At 41.1% G+C, this 16,215-nt stretch overlaps 1 non-coding gene across 1 annotated transcript; it reads right to left on the bottom strand.

The window, feature by feature from the left end:
• Positions 1-1,310: 1,310 nt before the first annotated feature.
• Positions 1,311-1,383, bottom strand: TRNAC-GCA (transfer RNA cysteine (anticodon GCA)). Its single transcript has one exon. It is a non-coding gene; the product is annotated as a tRNA-Cys (tRNA).
• Between the last annotated feature and the right edge of the window lie 14,832 nt (positions 1,384-16,215).

Here is a 16,215-nt window from a genome sequence, read left to right as displayed (position 1 = left end):
GAGCTTCTTTAATATAAGAGTGGAAAAAGTGGAAAAGGAAAAAAAAAAATATGGTTGGAGAAAACTCACAGCTTAAAAATAACTCTGAAAGAATACTGGCAAAATTGTAAGAGATGCAGTTTATATTACAGGAACTATTTTTCAGCCCTAGTAAGGTGCAGCAGAAGGGACATTGGTTGGAGATTCATCTGAGGTATACAGAGGGCTGCAGTCGGTCCAACAAAGCTTCACGGAAGATATTTTCAAGAACTATTGGACATTTGGAAGGAAGAACAGAATGGTGGGTCAGGAGAAGAGCAATACAACCTGAAGCCCTTTTGGGGAAAGGACCTAGAAATTCAAGGTGACTCTAGAAGAAGACATTACATAAGTTTGGCCTGAGGGATGTTCAATTTCTAGGTAGACAAGTGAGATGGGAAATTTAGGTGGTCAGAGGTAGACTGATAAAGAATTTTAAAGTAACTATTGCTAGGAGAATTACTTGAAGAAAAATGCCCCAGGAAGGGAGAGAGGGTAACGACCAAAACATGACAAACACAGTAGCATTAAGCTTATAACCGTGGATGAGGGAGGTGTCTGAGAGGCCAAGGAAAGGGAACTGCCAGCCTCCTATGAGGGCAGACTGGATGCTGCAATGCTGTGGCTGAGGGTTAAGTGTCCTCCCATCTCTCCGTGCCCCCTTCCTTGGTGGCAGTCCCTAGTTTTAGTTGAGTGCCCAGCTGTGCGGGATGAAGATTACCTTGCTCTCCTTCCTCTTCACACAGATGTGACGGCCGGGCGAAAAGGACATGGGTGTCCTTGGTAGTGTCCAAAGACCTCTGACTTCAGTTTCTTGTCTTCCAGCCCACAGTGGCTTGTCTCCCTTGAGTGACTATCTCCCTCTGCAATGCCAGTTTCTTCGTCTCTTGTTCCTGCCAAGGTTCCGTGCAGGAAACAGAGACGATTTTAGGTACCTCACGGAGAAAGGAATTGAACACAGGGAATTGAGTGCCATTAAATGACTGCAAGAGTTCAGTGTAAGTGAGGCGGTCCTGTTAGATGGAAGGCTAGTGGCACTGCTAGATTTTGAGGTGATAACCCTGTAACTGAGCAAGAGGGCAGGAGTTCACTGCCAACACCCAGAGTCAAGGCAACACTGCCAATTTCACGGGTGCTCCATATCTGTGAGAAAAAAAAAGTGAAAGTGAAGTCGCTCAGTCGTGTCCAACTCCTTGCGACCCCATGGACTGTAGCCTACCAGGCTCCTCTGTCTGTGGGATTCTCCAGGCAAAAACACTGGAGTGGGTTGCCATTTCCTTGTCCAGGAGATCTTTCCAACCCAGGGATCGAACCCGGGTCTCCTGCATTGCAGGCAGATGCTTTTACCATCTGAGCCAGCAGGGAAGCTCCATATCTGTGAAGCTGGTCACAACACAGTGGGCTGTGAAGTCTGTCCACTGCAGAAATTCATTTCTGCCAGAACCTATCACTGATGGAGAAATAAAAGTGGTCTCCACCTGCATTTCATCTTCTAAATCTCATGGGAGGCATCTCGAACCCTGGCAGCAAGGGTGCAGAGAAATGTAAATGTTAGCCTTCCAGCCTCTGTGATGCAGGGAGCATGCAGAAGGAAATGGATATGGATAACAAGTGCCGACAAAGCATACCTGGTCCATCCCTTGTTTATCCCCCCCGGAGATAACTTTCTTAGATGGCTTCCTTGCTCATGTGTGTCTCTGATAGCCAATTTCTGTAAGGGACTCAAAAACCATTGATAGTCCTCATTATCTACCAAATGAAGTCCAAGTGCCTTCGTTTAAACCCAACAGTTTCTTGGAAACCTAAGGTTTTCAACCTTATCTCTCATTTTTCTACTTAATGAGCTCTTATGGACCAGACAAACTGAATTGGTTTCTAACCTCTAAACATCTGCCTCTATTTTCTGCCACCAACATTTTAGCTACTGCTTCTTCTCCTTAGGATGTTCTTCTTCCCATCTCCCTAGCTCAGATGTCTCCTCCTCTAGGAAGCCTTTCTTGATGCCCTACAGCTGGGAAGCTCCTTCATATAGCAGAATCCCTGGCACTCGATCTATATTCCTGCCATGGAATTTAAAACAGTCCACCATGTATGACAGCTTTTTGTTTAAAAATCATTTCTTCTCTAGCAGACCAAGGACCATAGAGGAGTTATTTCTTATTTTTATTTTTTATTTCTTATTTATTTTTGATCCCCTACAGTGTCATAGTGTTTATCAAGTGAATAAATGCAAACCAGGAAGTCAGTTACTACTCTCAAATATTTTATAATCCAATAGTCAGATTTTTAGAAAATACTTTCACTGTTCCTTAGCACATGAAATCTGAAGTTCTTTGCCCAAATTTCATGCTCTCCAGCTAACTGACACTCCTGACATCCCATCCCATAATTCTTTAACTTTCAGTGCCAATAAACAAGCTTCTTTGTTCTCCCCACATCTTGTTCATCTTTCATTTCCTGTTATTGCAGCTTACTGTGTTAATTTATATGATGTCATTTTCCATTTGCTCCTCAACCCCCAATAAGATGGGAATGCCTCTTTAATGTCTATAGCAATAAAAAAAAAAATTAACAGATTATGTTTCTGTGTTTCCAACCTAAAAAAGTGAAAAGTGAAAGTTACTCAACTTTGGCCACCTGATGTGAAGAACTGATTCATTTGGAAAGACCCTGATGTGGGGAAAAATTGAAGGTGGGAGGAGAAGGGGATGACAGAGGATGAGATGGTTGGATGGCATCACTGACTCAATGGACATGAGTTTGAGTAGACTCCAGGAGTTGGTGATGGACAGGGAGGCCTGGCGTGCTGCAGTCCGTGGGGTCACAAAGAGTTGGACACAACTAAGTGACTGAACTGAAGTGAACTGAACTGAATTACTCAGTCGTGTCTGACTCTTTGTGACCCCACGGACTGTAGCCCACCAGGCTCCCTGTCCTTAGAATTCTCCAGGCAAGAACACTGGAGTGAGCTGCCTGACCCAGGGATCAAACCCAGGTCTCCTGCATTGCAAGTGGACTACCGACTGAGCTACCAGGGAACCCACAATTAATGCAAAAGATGTAGCTTGATTATATATGATGAAGAATATATTTCACAGGTGTATTTTAAAATTTGTTATCAGGTGAATCTATTCACTAACTTTTTATTTATGAAACACCTCTAATTATAATGCAAGTCATAGACCTTAATCTTCTTTATCAAGCAGAATACTTTACACATGGTGAGTGAGTGAAAGTGGCTGAGTCGTGGCCGGTTCTTTGTGATCCCATGGACCATACAGTCCCTGGAATTCTCCAGGCCAGAATACTGGAGTGGGTAGCCTTGCCCTTTTCCAGGGGATCTTCCCAACCCAGGGATCGAACCTGGGTCTCCCCCATTGCAGGCAGGTTCTTGACCAGCTGAGTCACAAGGGAAGCCCTTAAACATGGAATTAGACACAAAAACATTATAATTTAATTGTACCCTTTTTCTGCTCAATGTCAGATTTACTCTTTATTAAGACAACAGTGGGACTTCCCTGGTGGCCCAGTGGTTAAGAACACGCCTGCCAATGCAGGGGACACGGGTTGGATCCTGGTCCAGGAAGATTCCGCATGCCATGGGGCAGCTGGACCTGTGTGCCACAATTGCAGAAGCCTGCGTGCCCCGGAGCCTGTGTTCTGCAACAAGAGAAGCCGCTACAACGAGATGCCCAAGCACTGCAGCCGGAGAGGAGTGCCCACACGCTGCAACTGGAGAAAACCCATGCGCAGTGACAGAGACCCATCACGGCCAAAGACAGCTTTAAAAACAGCGTTTGTAAATGTTCTGGTTTCCTTCCTCAGATGCGTGTTTTACATGCTCCTCCCTTCAACCAGTTCACAGTTTCTTCAAAGGAAAGTAACCTTCCTTCCCTTGAACTTTTATCCATTGTGTCTAACCCATTGCATCTAGTATTCCGATCTTTAAACAGTAAGAATTCAAATAAGGCTTATTTCAAGTCATTACTATGAAAAATAGCATGAAGGAAGTTATCATTGATTTCTTTGTGCAATGTTATTCCTTCAAACATTATCCAAGCAACCGCCACTCACTGTTCAATGAAAGAATCGTTTTTCTAGATATTTCTAAGAATATACCTGTCTATTTCATGAAAAATAACATGGGCTGAGGCTGCAAAATGAGTAGACTTATAAGCAGTAATAGAGTTACATAAATCTGGGCTGCACATGCAATCATAGAGACAGAGGCAAAGTGCTAGGGGAATAGAGTGGAAAGAATGATTACCTCTACTTGAGGCTCATCTCCACCAGAGAACATCTGTCCATCAGGCATACGTCTTGGTTATGCTTCTGAATTTGTATAAGGAGCACTTAACCCTCCTCTCTCACTAGTAGGTTGTTAAAGCATCTGCATCTGCTCTTATCAGCAACGTAGATTTTCAGGTTCCAGGTAGGTTGGAGATTACAGCCTCTCACTTCTGTGGTCTCATTCTCATTCAAAGTCCAGTTGTGGGAACTGATATTTACAAAGGAGTAGTTCAAGAGCATTGCCAACCATGCATTACTCTAGATAGGCTAAATGTTGCCCTTGGATTAAACAAGATCATAACAAGACTGTGGACTTGAGTTTTGATTCCTTATAGGCCTCCCTTTTCCAAATTTGTGCCTTAGCCTAAACCATTAGCCTACAGAAAGAAACATAAAGTTCCATGGGATGCTATGGTACTTTCTGCTGCATTTATTTACTGCAGCCATTGATATTTAGGGCAAAGTCTGAGGAATCACACAGTATCCTCCTTTTGATGACACCCAGAAGTGAGGCTGCCCTACATCAGGAAAAACTATTCATACTATGTGCAAAAGACATTAACCCAAAGCCATTCCCAAGGCCTTTGCTTCCCCTCCTTTCTCTGTAAAGGCCATAAAGGCATTGCTCACTTTTCCAGTCTCTCTTGTAGTGAAGGGGAAATCATATGATCCAGTTGTGACCATGAAACACAGAAAGAAGTGTGCAAGGAAGCCTCTAGGATAGCGATTGCTTTCCTGATGAAAAATACATGTAAGAGGAGAGCTCTCTAGCCTCTCCTTTACCTCGTCTCTCTACCTTGATTATGGAGGTGATGTCTGGAGTTGCAGCAGCCCACTTGGGGCAGCGAGGCTACAAAGTGAAAAAAAACTCAACACCCTAAGGCTACAAAGTGAAAAAAAACTCAACACCCTAAGGATAGCAGGGAAGACAGAGAAAGCCTGGGCCTCTGACAACATGACTGAACAACTGCCCACCTATGTATTTCTTGTTAAGCAAGAAAAATAACCACTGATTCATTTAAAGCATTAGTTGTGCTTTCTGTTACTTGCAGCCTAACATATAATTACTTTTTATTTTATAGATTGTTATAAATCTTGTAATTAAGCCTGTCTTTGTCTTAGCTTTGGCTGCTAGAAAGTTACAAAATTGTAACTGATGTCTACCATGAGAATATATGCTCTGTTAATTTTTTTTCTGGATTTTGTGGGGGTTTTACCCATGCTTTTATTTCACCCCAATTCCTCCAAGTACTTATCTTGTTATTTTGTATTATATGCATATATGAGTAGAATTTTTTTCTAGAACAGAACAAGGTATAAATAAATAATACATAAACAAAAAATTCAACTTGAAGATTGAGGAAGTCATTATTTGAATAAAGTTTTCACAGAGGGACAACAGCTGTGCTTCACTCTTTAGTTAAAATTCAGTAATTAAAATAACTCCTGAGATTGCAATGGAAGTGAATCAGTAAGCAGTTTAAATAGTGGGATATTAAAAAACTGTATCTCTATTAAATTCAGAACTCTAAGATCTTACAGTAGGGGGAACACAGACTTCAGGGGATCTATAAACCTTCTGACATAAACAGAATCTTGTTTATACACACATATGTGCATTTTCCTGGGTAGAAGCCTGAAACTTTCATCAAATATGCAAAGTCTGTTATTCAGAATAAGCTAAAGAACTTCTGGGTTAAGTTACATCTACCCTTTTTGAGTGCCCCCACCCCCCACCCCAGAATCACCATTTTGGTTCCTTTGTATTTTTGCACTTCTGTCAAGATGCTACACTCTGTCACAGTGTTGATGCCTACTTCATCCTGAGGGTACACACTCCATCGGTGTTAGTTGACTTGCACTGATGTTTAATTATTTACACTGCGTTTGGTGTCTGGAATGGCAGTCTCCGGTTGATCATTCTGGAGGCTCTGAATCCATCGGCTGCATCCCAGCGGGCTTGGTGCGTTGTAGACCCACAAATCAAAGTAGTGTGAGGGAGGAGGAGAATCATTCCCGTCTAGGATGATGCATTTTTCATGAGAAACAGGTCATTAAGAACCATGGCCTGGTGCTCTCTCTCATTCTACCTTTTCATCTTTCCTCTTGTCAAATTATTGTGCGTCCTTCTTCTCTCTGTGTTTCCCCTCTGCTTTATTCCTCTGTATTTGATTATCCTGCCATCTCCGTCTTTCTAATATATTTAAATGATTCCTATATGATATGCATCTTTGAACTATTTTCTGGCCTGACTTTTGCTAAGAACACACATCACATGTGCATCACAAAGCATCTGTCTCTTCATTTGCTATTGTATACGATACTCACATTCTAGCTGAAATAGTGCATAGATTTTCCCAAACTTATCATTTCAATTCCCAACACATAAAAAGACAATGCTCATATCCTGTTTTTCCATGAGACTTTGATACTCCTTGAAGATTTCATTTAGCTGCCCATGGTCATATTTTTCTGTTCCCTCTTACGTCTGTGAATACAGACTCAATAATTTACTCGTGCCAATATTCTGTTCTGTCATGCAAATTCCGTGGCAGTTTCCTCCCAAATGATAGACTTGAAGTGATCAAATCCATCACATTTCTCAGAGCAGCTTTCTCTTCTCTGGTTAAAATCACGGGTGGGTTTAAATGAGTCAGACATTTTTGAGGAAGGAGATTTTTTCATGAGAGAAGTGATACCATGAGGGAAAAAATATATCTCACTGAAAACGTCTTTCGTATTTCTGTTGACAGTTCTTTTTTTAAAGCAACTGAGTCAGTTATAATTTTTACTAAAATTTAATTACATGCAGAGAGTAAACATCTGGAAATCATCCTGGATAATCAGTGTGAACTTCTATGGTAAATCAAAGACTTATATGCCAGAGTTTAGAGATTACGATCTTAATGATCTGTATGTTATTCATAAAAGCCTTTGTTTTCAATCTGTCTTTAAGATATAATTTGAATTCAAGGCATTTATGAAACAGGAAACTTGCCACTTTATTTCTTCCTTTATGTGTATCTCCCTTGGGACAGTGGGGTTGTTGGAAGAGGGGGTTAAGTACTGCTTTGTTTTTGGTGTGTAAGCTTTTTTCTTTAACTCATTTATTTGTGAAATTTAAGAAGCAATAGGGATTCTAAGTCAGACAAGTAAGCTGGAAAACAATATAACTTGAAAACCACCTAGGTGTGAAATCCCCTGGAACTAAGGAATGCTTCCAACATTAAGCTCTCTGTAAGCATGAACTACAAGTGATAACATTCCAAAATTAGCTTGTGAAGGAAGGGTCATAATAGGAAACTTGATCATCTGAAATTAACCCAACCTACTAACCTAAAATAATAGCCTCCACCCCTACCCAATATGACCTAAAAATAATAGATTGCATCTCACCCTAAAGTAACTTGGCTTGAGTCCAGGAATTAATAAATACATGACACTGAGAATTGCAGCCAAAAAAAGAAGCGGCATTCTCTTTCTTGTGATCTGTCACAGTGCGGTAAGCCTCCCCGGCTCGCTAATCCTAATTAATGTTCATCGTCTACACCGAGTTCCAATATGAAAAGCAGAGTGGTGACACTCCTTACTAGGAATCAAGCTTTCAAGAGGCTGCAGTTTCAGAAGGTGTGTCTCAAACTCTCTATTCTGAGTTCTCCATTCTCTAAGGGATTATGTGTCTTTACTCTGAAAGCTGATAACCTAAGGAATTAAAAGGCTGAGACAGAAAAGAAAAGCTAGCACAAGGAAAATGCTTGTTTTTTATTTTTTTCATTTTACACGAAAGTGTCATATGGATATAAGCCAGAAAATGCTAGAGGTAGGAGAATAAGAGGTCTAAAATAGTAGAGTGGGGAGAGGCAAGGAAGAGATAAAGGGATAAAAAGTAATGGAGAAGGAAAAAAACCATTGACTAAAAGGGAGAAGCCAACGGAAGACACACAGATGATTCTGACTTTTGTGGGCCATGGGCACTTTTGCCTTGCAGGTTTCTTTCTCCATAAGAAGATATTAAAAATTAGATGTTACTACAGCATTGGAATAAAGGTGAATATATTAATTTTTTAACCTGAAACCTCATTTTTTCATCTGATTTTAAAAGAAATAAAAACCTGATCAATGGAACAGAATAGAAAGCCCAGAGATAAATCCACGAACCTATGGTCACCTTATCTTCGACAAAGGAGGCAAGGATATACAATGGAAAAAAGACAACCTCTTTAACAAGTGGTGCTGGGAAAACTGGTCAACCACCTGTAAAAGAATGAAACTAGAACACTTTCTAACACCATACACAAAAATAAACTCAAAATGGATTAAAGATCTAAATGTAAGACCAGAAACTATAAAACTCCTAGAGGAGAACATAGGCAAAACACTCTCCGACATAAATCACAGCAGGATCCTCTATGACCCACATCCCAGAATTTTAGAAACAAAAGCAAAAATAAACAAATGGGACCTAATGAAACTTAAAAGCTTTTGCACAACAAAGGAAACTATAAGCAAGGTGAAAAGACAGCCCTCAGATTGGGAGAAAATAATAGCAAATGAAGCAACAGACAAAGGATTAATCTCAAAAATATACAAGCAACTCCTCCAGCTCAATTCCAGAAAAATAAATGACCCAATCAAAAAATGGGCCAAAGAACTAAACAGACATTTCTCCAAGGAAGACATACGGATGGCAAAAAACACATGAAAAGATGCTCAACATCACTCATTATCAGAGAAATGCAAATCAAAACCACAATGAGGTACCATTACACGCCAGTCAGGATGGCTGCTATCCAAGTCTACAAGCAATAAATGCTGGAGAGGGTGTGGAGAAAAGGGAACCCTCTTACACTGTTGGTGGGAATGCAAACTAGTACAGCCGCTATGGAAAACAGTGTGGAGATTTCTTAAAAAACTGGAAATAGAACTGCCATATGACCCAGCAATACCACTCCTAGGCATACACACTGAGGAAACCAGATCCGAAAGAGACACGTGCACCCCAATGTTCATCGCAGCACTGTTTATAATTGCCAGGACATGGAAGCAACCTAGATGCCCATCAGCAGACAAATGGATGAGGAAGCTGTGGTACATATACACCATGGAATGTTACTCAGCCATTAAAAAGAATTCATTTGAATCAGTTCTAATGAGATGGGTGAAACTGGAGCCCATTATACAGAGCAAAGTAAGCCAGAAAGATAAAGACCATTACAGTATACTAACACATATATATGGAATTTAGAAAGATGGTAACGATAACCCTATATGCAAAAAAAGAAAAAGAGACTCAGATGTATAGAACAGACTTGTGGACTCTGTGGGAGAAGGCGAGGGTGGGATGTTTCAAGAGAACAGCATCGAAACATGTATATCTAGGGTGAAAGATATCACCAGCCCAGGTTGGATGCATGAGACAAGTGCTCAGGCCTGGTGCACTGGGAAGACCCAGAGGGATGGGGTGGAGAGGGAGGTGGGAGGGGGGACCGGGATGGGGAATACATGTAAATCCATGGCTAATTCATTTCAATGTATGACAAAAACCACTGCAATGCTGTAAAGTAATTAGCCTCCAACTAATAAAAATAAATGGAAAAAAAAAAGAAAAAAAAAAAAGAAATAAAAACCTTTTTGTATGCTTCTATATTATTATGGACCCAAGGCACCTTTCTCTTATGCCTGCTGGAGAAGTGGGCATTATAGACAGAATGAGGGGGAGAGAGCAAGAACTCTGCTCAAAAATGGGGGAAAGAGCTTACAGTAGCAACATACAAATTAAATAAATACAGATATCAGTGCATCGCCATAGTCCAAACCTAAATTACATGTTAAGATATTCTTAATCATGCCAGCTAAGCTTTACTGAACCATGGGCTAATGTCACATGCTTTATCTTTTTGTTCCACACAACAGCCTGAAAGTTAAGCAGATGAAGATGTAGGGCCGCTCACATGTTCTGTTTCCTTGCAAGGCTCAGTACCCAGTTTTTAATGGAGCTTCTCAAGATTATGGGGCTTCCCTGGTGGCTAAGCTGGTAAAGAATCCACCTGCAATGTGGGAGATCTAGGTTCAATCCCTGGGTGGGGAAGGTCCCCTGGAGAAGGAAAGGGCTACCCACTCCAGTATTCTGACCTGGTAAATTCCATGGACTGTGTATTCCATGGGGTCACAAAGAGTTGGACATGACTGAGAGACTTTCATTTCACTTCACTTCTCAAGATTATATTTGCTTCAAGCCCTCCAAACCTGAACCTGTTCATACAGATGTAAGTGTATAGCCAGTGTGTAGACCAACTGCATCCTCGGCAGTTCGCCATCCGGCGCACTGAAACACAGAAAGGCTGTGACCTGTAGACGGTTCAGTCACAGGGCCACTCAGTTAAAGGATAGCCTTAATAAGATTGAGTTTGACTAAGAAAACTTTTGAGTCATAGGTTAAAATTGGGTGCAATCATAAGTGTAATGTGCCTGCTATGCCTAGAATTCTATGTTCAGCCAGTATTTCCCAGGTAATCATATCCTCAGCTTTAGCTGTCACCCAGTGGCTGGTGACCAACAAATGTGCAGCTTCAGTTGTTTAATTTAGGATGCTTTCAACCGTCATTAACAAGATCCTCACCCAATGATCATAGAAAGTCACGTGAATGAATGCTCCTGTGAGAGGCCATCAAGAGACAGAAAACACTTTCAAGACGGCTGGTGCAGAGATTCAACAACATCATCAAGGACACGGCCTCTCTCTCCACTCTCCAGTCTTCAGTGTTGGCCTCATCCTGTAACTTGGTTACCTTTTTTGCTGCAGGAAAACTGTAAAGAGCACTGAGGCTGTAGGCTTCCTCACCCAAATCCATTGAGAGAAAGCCTGGCTTCCCGTGACTTTCCCAGAAGCCGCCTGCAAACACCTTATTGCCTCTCACTGACGGAAATTAGATCACGTGACTTTTCCTGAACTAATTTCTAATGAGTAGGATGATTTTTGGATCAGCACTCTCAGATCAATCAGGCTTTCCTTTGAGATGAGGTCCACTTCCTGAATCACTTTGAAAGAGCAATAGGATGGACACTGGGGAGTCAGCAACAATATCTGCAGCATGAGCTCCAGGCCTGGTCTGCTAATTGCCCCAGGAGCATCTCCCCATCTCGCCATCCACAGTGGTACTGGCACAACCTGTTCACAGCTGAACTCATGGTCTGCCTCTAGAGACGGCTCCTCCTCCCAGGCGACTTAGCTGGAAAAATACAAAACCAGAAATCAGAAAATAATCTTCAACTCCTCTTACTTCCTCACCTCCCTCATTACCCAATTATCAAGGCTAATCCCGCCTTGATGCATCTACCACCAGTATCCTTAGCATCACCCTATTTCATCCCCTCATTACTCCTTTACTTGAATTATCGCACATGGCCTCCTACACAGCTTCCTTTGACCCATATCCCCGTTGCTACCAGATGTATGCTTCCAGATGGAGGAATAAGGGAAAGAACACTCATGCTACTACTTTACATGACTTCCATTAGTAGCTCCCCATTAGCTTCTGGATACAACTCATTTATTAAACATATACTTACATGGGGTTGCCTTATGTCAGACTCTGGGCTCAGTGAGATGAATCAAAGGATGAATAAAATCGATGGGGTCCCTGCCTTCATTGGAGTTAACAGTCTAGGGGACTATGGAGGGTGTGGCTATGAGGACTTCTAAAGGGAAGTCCTGATCCGGTTTGTTTGTTTTAATTTATTTATCTGGCTGCACCAGGTCTTAGTTGTGGCATGTGAACTCCTAGTTGCAGCACGTGGGATCTAGTTCCCTGACCAGGGATGGAACCCCGGCCCTCTGTATTGGGAACTGAAGTTTTAACTGCTAAACCACCAAGGAGGTCCCCTAATGCAGTTTTTATAGGAAATCACCACTTGAGCTTGTGTAGGGGAGCTGGAAAAAGAGCAACTAGGAAGCAGTGCTCCCAGAATCCACAGAATTTCTGGAATCTTAATAAATTACTTGTATTTTCCTCATAACTGTTTATGTCCCCATCTCTTCCTTTAGACTATGGTCTTGTTCATGTTTATATCTCCAAAGCCTAAAATTTCTGTGCAGCTTATTTTTTTCATGTCATCTATCTGCTTATTTTTTCCTACCTTGGCTCCTCCCACCAAAAAAAAAGTCCCTTCCACCAAAAAAAAAAAAAAACCTGATCCACAGTAGAAATGCAAAAAATACTGAACACCTTTAGAAGTAAAAAGACCCTGAGATCCAGAAAGTTTAGACCTGTTGACCAATGTCAACAAAGTAAAATTCTTTTGAAAACTTTTCCTCTGAAAATTGGAAAAGTTATCATGAAAGGTGAGCTCCCAATCACAGGAAGTGTCCGAGACAGGCACTAGATTTGTGGGTCATTGGTTATCCAAAATCACTGCAGATGGTGACTGCAACCATGAAATTAAAGACACTTACTCCTTGGAAGGAAAGTTATGACCAACCTAGATAGTATATTAAAAAGCAGAGACATTACTTTGCCAACAAAGGACCATCTAGTCAAGGCTATGGTTTTTCCAGTAGTCATGTATGGATGTGAGAGTTGGACTAGAAAGAAAGCTGAGGACTGAAGAATTGATGGTTTTGAACTGTGGTGTTAGAGAAGACTCTTGAGAGTCCCTTGGACTGCAAGGAGATCCAAGCAGTCCATCCTAAAGGAGATCAGTCCTGGGTGTTCATTGGAAGAACTGATGCTGAAGCTGAAACTCCAGTATTTCAGCCATCTGATGCAAAGAACTGACTCATCTGAAAAGACTCTGAGGCTGGGAAAGATTGAAGGTGGGAGGAGAAGGGGACGACAGAGGATGAGTCAGCATCACCGACTCAATGGACATGAGTTTGAGTAAACTCCGGGAGTTGGTGATGGACAGGGAGGCCTGGTGTGCTGCGATTCATGGGGTCGCAAAGAGTCGGACACGACTGAGCAACTGAACTGAATTGGTAATCCTTAGGTTCTTGTGGTCTTGTCCAAACTGTGATTCTACAAAGCACAGTACAGATTAGTGATTCATAATCCCTTACAGAATTTCTTAACTTCAATACATTTTACAGTGATTTTATCTCTTATGTTCAAGATTTTAGCTATTGCAGGGAATTTTAGGTTAATATCTATAAATAGTATTTATCTAAAGAAGTTAAAAAGTCTACAAGCTAATACATACTCAAGGAAGAATCCAAAATTGTGTTTATATAATGTAAGTTTACCTTTTAGGATACAAATGTGTTTGATAAAGACAGCACATTTTGAATTTTGTCCAGGAAAGCAGTTTCCAGTGAGTGAGTTGTGTTGAATGCCTTCAAAGAAGAATGCAACTTCTGGAAATCCCATGGAGGCAGCCAAAGCTGTCAATGAAACAAGAAGTAACCTTGAGGAATATTTTAATATATGAATGTTCTTAAAGAGTATGCTAAAATCATGTGAAATATCTCTCATCAGTATCAACAATTTGTGAGGCTTGACATGCAGCTGAAATACTCAGGATACAAAAACATTAAATGTCAAAAGGCTGCACATTGCCTTAGGATGCCCCTTGGATTCTGAAGTGAAATTTTTATTTAATTGAAGTTCATAACTTTTCACTGGATATTCTACATCCAAATTGTAATTAAAGTAATTGTGAAAATTATTGTTCTTATTGTGTCTGTGCAACCAAAATTTCTGGAATACATTTTGTATGGAACAGGGTGAAATCATTCTTTAAGGTAAAAAAAGAAAGCAAAAAACTTTGAAGATATTTTGATAGAATTTTCCTCTCATAAAAACCTTTTGATCTAATCTACAATATCTACCTGAATAGCATTGCACACATTCTACTTTATCTATTTAAAGAGTTACTTGTAGATTCTATGAAGAGCATTTTCTACCTCTCTTGAAATGCCAGAAATATTTCTAAACCCATGAGATATGTTAATATTTTTCTAAAAATCACCTAGTTAAATGCTTCCTTTCCAGGCATTTTCTGCTTTGTGGTAATGAGCTGCAAAGACCTGGCAATTTAACTCTCAATTATAAACAAAGCCTACTTGTCTTAAAACTTGGTCAAGACAGAGCTCTATCCATAAATCTCATTTCAAATTGTGCCTAGTAATTTGCTTTGTGTTTGTGGAAAGACACAGCTTGTTAATAGTAGGGCTCAAATACTAAACTTAGAAAGAGCATCCTAGAGGAAGAATCCAAGGTAAACAGAAACTTTCAAAAGTTGTAAATAGCAGAAGACACACAGATGATGTGTATTTCATTGAGTTGCCACATCACAGGCTCATAGTAAATGAGTACAACATGGCTTGAGACCTATGTGTACAGTTCCTCTATTACCTAACGCAGTGTAGACACACTACCACACTCCGATCCTTGCTTCCACCAAGAAAAGTAAACAGTGTCATGACATCATTCACAGCCAATCAAAGCTCAGCCACGAGGACAAAGGAAATGTTGGGAGAATCCTTTTGCAACTCAGAGTCAGGGTGAGCAGGCACCTGATAAGTTGTCCTAACACATCCCTGGGGGGTTCTGGGTTGTATTTATAAAATAGCATTTGCTGGTGGCTCAAAACCTGTCCTAGGAGGCAGGCAATATGTCACATTCCACAAGAGGAGTGATTGTGGTGACGGACCTAAGGTGACCAGGAACAACCTTTGTTCATTGTTCCATCACATGACTCTATAATAAATATTAGTCATCCAATGTACACATAGGATGTGGTGAGGCTTCCTGAGAGGGCAAAACCTTCTTCCAGGGGTCAGAGTACACTCCCTGCTCTAGTCAGATCCCTAATCAGATTGGCTATCTTCATGTCGGGAAAAAAACCACAGCTTTCCCATTAAGCAGAAGCTGTCACAGGGCAGCAGCACTGGGTGCCTGTCTGTTACCATCGCTTTCAAGTTCTCCTTTTTCCTTCTGAGTCCCAGACAGTTCATGGTTCCCTGGTTTTGATTAAACCAGATTGTATTTTAAAGTTTTCCTTCTCTCTCTTATCTAGCCTAAGTTAATATAAAATGTTCCGAATGATCTCACCTTGTGGTTTCATTGACTGGAGATACCGCAAAGCCAGGAGGCACTTCTATTATCCTTGGAGGCACGGGCTCTCTATCTCTTCCGTTCTCCATGAGAACACAGTTCTCTCATCACAGGGTTGTAGATCCTTTACCAGACTATAGCAGAAGTTTAAAAACAAAAAAAAAGACACTATGATATCGGCAACACAGAAACACTGTATTATTTCTTTGGCTGATTTTTACTTAAAAATATAAATATACTGTGGTTTTGACTTTGTCCTTAGGTACAATAGCCTGTTTTCCTAAAACTCTCAACATATAGGACAGATCATACTTTATCTCTTCCTATTCAAAAAATGAGTAGAGAGTTAGAACTGATACAAAAAACTGGCACTTGGGACTTCCTGGGTGGTCCAGTGCTTGAGAATCTGCCTGCCAATGCAAATGACAGGGGTTCGATCCCTGGTCTGGGAAGATCCCACATGCAATGGGGCGACTGAGCCTCTGTGCCCAACTACTGAGCCTGCGGACCCTCAGGCCCCAGGCTATGCAACAAGAGGAGCCAAAGAACTGAGAAGCCCATGCACCACAGGGAGAGAAAGCCTGCTTGTAGCAACAAAGACCCCGAGCGGCCAAAAATTCATTCATTCATTCATTCATTTAAAAATGAGGTAGAGAAAGAAAGAACTGGCACTTGATACCTACTTGGGGTTGATGGAGAAAAATAATTACACATTATATACTCAGAGAAAATACTCCGAGCAGATTTGTTGTTTCATCTCTAAGTCATGTCTATGTCCAACCCTTTTGTGACCCCATGGATGTAGCCTGCCAGGCTCCTCTGTCCATGGGATTTTGCAGGCAAGAATACTGGAGTG

The sequence above is a fragment of the Odocoileus virginianus genome, chromosome 4 (assembly GCF_023699985.2).
Source record: "Odocoileus virginianus isolate 20LAN1187 ecotype Illinois chromosome 4, Ovbor_1.2, whole genome shotgun sequence".
Lineage (NCBI taxonomy): Eukaryota > Metazoa > Chordata > Mammalia > Artiodactyla > Cervidae > Odocoileus > Odocoileus virginianus.
Note: the sequence above shows the minus strand (reverse complement) of the source record. Positions and strands in the feature narration are given on the sequence as shown.